The following is a 7,141-nucleotide window of genomic DNA, read 5'->3' on the forward strand; positions in this document are numbered from 1 at the left end:
CCACAAGCAGGGGGAGTGTGAGAGGAAGAAGCAGACTCACAGCAGAGGAGCCTGATGTGGGGCTCGATCCCATAACACCAGGATCACGCCCTGAGCCGAAGGCAGAGGCCCAACTGCTGTGCCACCCAGGTGCCCCTTAAGATTAATTTTTTATTTGAGATGGGGGAGGGGCAGAGTGAATCTCAGGCAGACTCCCCTGTGAGCATGGAGCCTGTCTGAGGAGCTTGATCCTTGATCTCATGACCCCGAAATCACAACCTGAGCCAAACCAAGAGTCGGTGCATGACCAACTGTGCCATGCAAAAGCACCACAATAGAAAAGTTTTAATATTAAAATACACCTTCCTTTTCCAAGAAAAAAAAAAAACGAAACACTGTCTTGGATGGGAGTTGTTTTCCTTCCTTTTCTTTTTTTTGGGGGGGATGGGCATTAAAAAACAACAATAACACAGAATTAGATACATGCAATAATGATACCAAGTAATGGAGGAAATCAATGGAGCTAAAGGTACTGATGTCTGTGTGTTGCCTTGGAGGGTAAAAGTATGTGTTACTTTAGACTCAGGTAAGAATAGAAATAGACTGTATAGAAGAGGGGAGTGGAATGACTTTGCTCAATCCAAAAGGAGGGAAGGAGAAAGAAAGGAGGAAAAAACCCCACAAACACAGGTGGGTCAATACAAAACAAAATGAGATGGTAGATTTAATTACATTAAATACAAATGAAAAAAATGCTTCAGTTAAAAGGTATGTCCTGTATGCTAGAGACAAAGAAATGAAATTAAAAGCATATGCACTTTACAATAGACTAAAATAAACATACAGTACCTCTGAAGCAAATCTAACAAAACCTGAGCAAGACCATAATGGGCAAAGTTATGAAATCCTATGGCCAATCATCAAAGAAGACTCAAATTAATAGGGAGGTGGACCATGTTGATGAGTCAGAGAACTCAATGCTGTAAAGATGTCACTTCTTCCCAAGCTGGTTTACGTTATAATGAATTCCCAATCAAAAGATCAGCAGAGTTATTAGTGACACTGATGAGCTGATTAAAAAATTTATGTGAAAATAGCTCTGTGCAGTGGCAGTATCATAGCCAATGAGGTTTATCCAAGGTGCGATTGTTGCTAAAATTTATGCGAAAAAAAAAGTGGGATGGGATGCCTGGGTGGCTCAGTCGGTTAAGCGTCCAATCCTGATTTTGGCTCAGGTCATGATCTCAGGGTTGTGAGATAGAGCCCCACGTCAGGCTCCGAGTGCCTAGAGTGGAGCCTGCTTAAGAATCTCTCTCTCCCTTTCCCCCCATTTTCTCTCTCTCTCTCTCTAAAACAATTAAATAAAATATTTTTTTAAAGAGTGGGAAAAGGGGGATGCCTGGGTGACTCAGAGGGTTAAGCGTGTGCCTTCAGCTCTGGTCATGATCCCAGTGTCCTGGGATCGAGTCCCGCATCGGGCTCCTTGCTCAGCGGGGAACCTGCTTCTCCCTCTACCTGCTGCTCCCCCCGCTTGTGCGCTCTCACTCTCACTCTCTCTCTTCCTCTCACACACAAATAAATAAACAAATAATCTTAAAAAATAAAAATAAATTTTATAAAAATAGTGGGAGAAAAAACTCATGGAAATAGAAAGAGCCACGGTAGACAAGACACTCTTAAAGAAGAAAAGTAAGGTGAGGACCTACTTAGCAGATATCAAGACATAATTAAGTGACAGTAATTCAGACAGCTGCTACTGGCACAGGAATAGACAGACAAATGGAACTGAACAAAGAGTAGAACAACAGACCTACATATATAGGGACACATCACAGGTGGCATTGCAGATGGGGGCGGGAGAGCAGATTATAAATAAACAGTGCAGGAACAGGTGGGTAAACCTATGGGAAGAAATGAAAGTGAACACTTACCTATGCAAAATAGCAATTATAGAGTTAGAGAAGGTATTTGCAACACGCATTACTGACAATATCAAGGCTACATAAAGAATTTGTATAGATTAATAAGAAAAAGGAATAACGCATAGAAAAAATGTGCAAAATATTTGAATAGACACTTCACAGGAGACAAATCAAAAATGGCTCGTAAACACATGAACATATGCTCAAGCTCATTAGTAATTAGCTAAATGCAAATTAAATCTGTAATTATACACCCACCAGATTGCCATAAATGAAAAAAAAATCTGACGATACCAAGTGTCGGCAAGGATATGGAACCAAGGGAACTGTCTTTTACTGCTGATGGTAGTGTAAACCGTTACAATGAAATTCCTGAAGACAGCAAAGGTTCCTGATGCCCTAGAACCCAGGGGTCAGGCTCCTGGGTACATACCCTAGAGAAACTCGTGCACACATGCATCAGAAATACTACTGTTGGTAGCAGCATCGTCTGGGCTTGCCCCAAACTGGAAACAAACCGAACGTCCATCTACAATAAAATGGACCCGTGAACTATGATGTAGTTATATAATGGAAAGGTTTTCAGCAATGAACTTGAACAAACTACAGCTAAGCCCAGCAACACGGATGCCTCTCAAGACATGATGAGCAAAAGAAGCCGATGTCAAAGCTTCCATCTGTATGATGCCATCTGCATAAAATACAAAAACAGGAGACCACCGCGACGGATGTATCATTGAGTGGTGAAGGCTTAATAGCAGAACAAGAACACGAGCCAACCCAAAGCCAGGGCAGGGGTTGCTGGTGAGACCGGGAGGGGCGGAGCTGTGATGGGGAGGGCACATGGGTGCTGGAGAGCCTACTTCTTGACGGGGTCATAAAAATGTTCACTTCATAGCCATTTGTTAGGCTGCACATTTGTGTTTTGCTCATTTTTCCGAATGTGTGTTTTGCTTTATAGGAAATCAAAAGAAAAAAGAGTGCTTTAGCTCTGAGTAGCTCAGGGTGTGGCCAGAGCTGAAGCTGGAGGGTGATGCGGGGGCAGCTGTCTGGCGGCCTCTAAGGATTCATGAGGAGCAAAGGAAGGTCTGAAGAAAGTAGATGTGTTTGGGGTCTGCTCTGTGTCTCAAGACTCTCCCTCTGGTGGGAGTGTGCTAGAAGGTAGCCTAATGGGGGATGGCCACTTCCAACCATCTTCAAGGGTCAGTGTCCCCCTCCCCCGGACTGGAGCCTTCTCTGAGGTCCCCCCATCAGGCAGTCTTTTCCAGGGGGAGGGATAGGGCATGCAGGCAGAGACAGGGAACTGGATGTGGCAAGTTACCCGGTGGGGGCTCTGTGCCACCGGGTCACACCAGAGAGAGAGGCCTTCCTCCCCTCACTGCCCTCCCCTAGAGACACACAGATTTGGCATAAGTGCCAGCTCTGACCCATATTCCTTCCGTGTCCTTTGTGTCCTCCAGGCCTCCCTTCCAATGCTCCCTTCCAGGGGACACTGGGCAAGAAGCCCCTTGGCCCGAGGCTGCTGCCTCTTCTTCCCAGGTGCCCTGTCAGCCCTACCCATCCTGCCAAGGGGGCAGGGAGAGCCTCCTTGGACCAGCAGGGGGCTTCCTCGCAATGTGGCCCAGAGTTGGGGCAGGGACTTGGAACAACTCAGGACCTTTTTTTTTGCTTTTGTTTAAGATTTATTTTATTTTTATTTTAAAGATTTTATTTATTTATTTATTTATTTGAGACAGCATAAGCAGAGGGGAGGGGCAGAGGAAGAGGGAGAAGCAGGCTCCCCACTGAGCAGGGAGCCCGATGCAGGGATCAATCCCAGGACCCCAAGATCATGACCTGAGCCGAAGGCAGACGCTTAACCAACTGAGCCACCCATTTATTTATTTGAGAGAGAGAAAGAGAGAGAGTGCAGGTGGAGGGCAGAGGGAGAAGGAGAGAGAGGATCTCAAGCTCACTTCCCACTGAGCGCAGAGCCCAACGCAGGGCATGATCCCAGGACCCTAAGATAATGACCTGAGCCTAAAGCAAGAGTCGGGCACTTCACCCACTGAGCCACCCAGGAGCCCCTCCGGACTTGTTTCATGAGGTCTCTTCTGGTTCTAAAAGCATCAATGTTCACAATAAAAATCTCTATTAACAGAAGATAGAGAAGCTCACTCTTTCTGATCAACTGAAAGAAGAGTAAAACCGTGTTCAGTCATCAGCTTGGAGAAGCTTCCCAAAGGTTCTGGGCCTTTCTCAGCCCAGGATTTGAACCCATCTCTTGAACTCGCCATGATGCCGGACAAGGCAATGAAGCCTCTCTGGGCCTCAGTTTCTCCATCTGTAGGATGAGGAAGCAGGCTAGCCCCTGGGGCAGGTTCTAGGCCTCCTACTATTACCCCCAGACTGGGCCCAGAGGGCAAAGCAGAGGGAGGCAGGCCAGTTTTGTTCCCCCCACCCGGCTCAATTAGGGCAAACCCAGAACCACAGTGTAGACATTCTGCATGACTACCAGAAGCCCTGAGGGGAGATGGGGAGATAGGCAGGGACTGGGGGCTGGGCTCAGAGCATCAGAGGACAGGTCACATGGCAGTAAGTAGCCAAGCTGGAACTTGAATCCAGGCCGCTCTGACCCTCCGTTTTCTCACCTGTGAAATGGGCACATAGTAGCTTCTTCTCCAAGCAAACTATGTCAAGTATCCATGGGGCTCAGCGCCTGGGACCCAGTAAGTACTTGGTAAGTGGTAACCACCCTCCAACACTGTGTGAGAAATAGAACGTTCATGGCAGGTCTCAGGAGGGAGGGGTTCCCTCTGGCCCCTTTATGCTGGAGACTATGCCTGGGACCCCATCGACCCCATCGGCCACCCCCAGCACATACTCTTACAGCTGAGGCCCTGGATCCCTGGGGCAACAGGAGGGTTTGTCCTGGGCAGGCCTAGGGCCTGGGAGGAGAGGTAAAGCCAATTCAGGCCTCAGGCTGGGCCTTGGGCAGCCATAGGCCTCATCTGTCCAAGTGACCAGAGGTCCCAGAACCCCCCACCTTTGCAGCTCAGAGGTCTTCAAATATGTTTTAGCTTCTGAGCTGGCCACAGGTTAGTTGGAAATGACAGGATATCCCACATCACGCAGTGCTTCACTTGCAAGCAGCCCCCGGGTACTGACTAGAAACACTTTCCTGGTCCAAACCCCCCACTTAAAACGTTTACAGAAGGGAAACTGCAGCCACAGTAGGGAATGGTGGGCCCCCATGCGCTCCCCACACTAGTTCAGGGCAGGGAGGAGGGATTGCTGGTTCAGAGACAGTGTGGAATGCCAAAGGCTCCCCGTGCCCCAAATTGGACAGTGCCCGTGCTGACCTCCCCCCACCCCGGCAGGATTTAGAGGAAACATCTGCAGGGATGGTGCTGGACACTTGGTTCCTGGAAGCAGATGGCTGTCATCCCCCCAGGACCTCTCCCATCCACTGTGATCTCATCCCTCCCCCTCTCCAGCAAGCCACCCCACCCCCAAACATGCCCAGGGACAGGTGGAAGGAAGTGCAAACAAAAGGCCCTCTCCAGATGATGAATCCCAGGCAGGTGGGCACACTGCCGTCCTGGGTTTGAATCTCACACAGCAAACTTCTTTCCCAACATGAGGTGCAGAGGATCTATTGACCCCGGAGTCCCTGCCAGCCCTGACCCCAAGCGGAGTCTGTTTTGACATAGACACAACAATCCAGCCTGGATGGCTGTGCCAGGGAGAGTGGCTCCTGGAATTCCACAGCAGGCAGGGAGGGGCGGTCAGGGCCGGACTTGAGCTGGGTGTTGCCCAGAGGGCATCTGGGACCACCATCCCCACCCACACTTAGCCTACACAGGACCCACTCTTCCTGCCCCTCCATTGCCATCGCTTCCTCCAGGAAGTCTTCCTGGAGCCCCCAGCAGGGTTCTGAGCTCCCCACCCAGGCACACCCCACTGGCCTGGCCCGTGTGCACCCAGCTGTGCCCCAGGAACCGTTTGTTAATCCAGCAAATGACCCCACTGTAGATGGGGGGATCTACCTCTGCAGTCCGTTGCCTTGCACCTGACCTGTGGCACTTCGGAGGATAGGCTCTGAGTCCAGACTGCCCGAGTTTTGGCCTTGTTCTGTTCCTAGCTATGCACCCAGAGCAAGCTCTTTACTGACCTACGCCCTGAAGACAACCACTTCTTAGGCTTCCCAGGAGTTGAGCTGCTAGAGTCACGGCTCGGATGTGGGCGCGGGTATGCAGTAAGGCCGCTCATCCCTCCTTCCCAATGAAGCCCCGGCCACAGGGGAAAGGTCATCTGTGCTTTATTGTACATCAGTGGCCCATCCTGGAGCCTGCGTCTGAAGAGTTCCTGGGGGTGGCAGTCCTGGGGCCAGCCCCTGCCCCAACCCCAGATGCCCAGTCCTGCCCAGCTCCCACTACCGGGTAGGGTTAGCGCGCCAGGGGAGTTGGGGAGGGATGGGGATGACCACATTCTTGTCCACAAATCCTAGGCAGGGCTCGGTCCTGGGACCCGGGCTCCTGGGAGGTGGGGCAGGGTGGGCTGAGTGTCATAGGCGACCCCCCGAATCCTCTGGCGTGCAGAGCCTGGCTCAGCCCCAGGGACCAGTCTGCTGAGTGAGGCCTGGCCTGGCACATTCTACATGGCGTCTGCTGGGGAGGCCCCAGGTCGCAGCATGGCACTCACTCCCGCTCATCCGCGTGGCCTGGGGCCACGGCCCCTGTGGCTGGCCTCTGCCCAGCAGCATGTGTCGCCAGCATCACCTGGGCCTCGCGCAGCCGTGGGGCTGCCGCAGCAGCAGGCTCTGGTGGCCGGGCAGCGCGTGTCGCGGGGTCACCTGGGTCTCGCGCAGCCGTGGGGCCGCCGCAGCAGCAGGCTCTGGTGGCCAGGCAGCGCGTGTCGCGGGGTCACCTGGGCCTCGCGCAGCCGTGGGGCCGCCGCAGCAGCAGGCTCTGGTGGCCGGGCAGCGCGTGTCGCGGGGTCACCTGGGCCTTGCGTAGCCGTAAGGCCGCCGCAGCAGCAGGCTCTGGTGGCCGGGCAGCACGTGCGTGTGGTAGTGCTCCACGAGGCTGCCCACAGTCACAAACAGCACCTCGCCCTCCAGGTAGAATTTGGAGTCCTGGGAAGGGGAGAGAGCGGCAGGGTCAGGGGGGGCTCCCTGTGAAAGGGGGTGGTCAGCAGCAAGGATGACAGCCAGGCAAGCTCCCAGCCACCCGGTGTCAGCTCATCCCCGGGCCCACCCA

General features: G+C 52.2%; 1 pseudogene; it reads left to right on the plus strand.

The window, feature by feature from the left end:
• Positions 1 to 1,074: 1,074 nt before the first annotated feature.
• LOC117797942 lies at positions 1,075 to 1,224 on the plus strand (annotated as a pseudogene).
• The last annotated feature ends 5,917 nt before the right edge of the window (positions 1,225 to 7,141 follow it).

Source organism: Ailuropoda melanoleuca, unplaced genomic scaffold (assembly GCF_002007445.2).
Source record: "Ailuropoda melanoleuca isolate Jingjing unplaced genomic scaffold, ASM200744v2 unplaced-scaffold195, whole genome shotgun sequence".
NCBI lineage: Eukaryota > Metazoa > Chordata > Mammalia > Carnivora > Ursidae > Ailuropoda > Ailuropoda melanoleuca.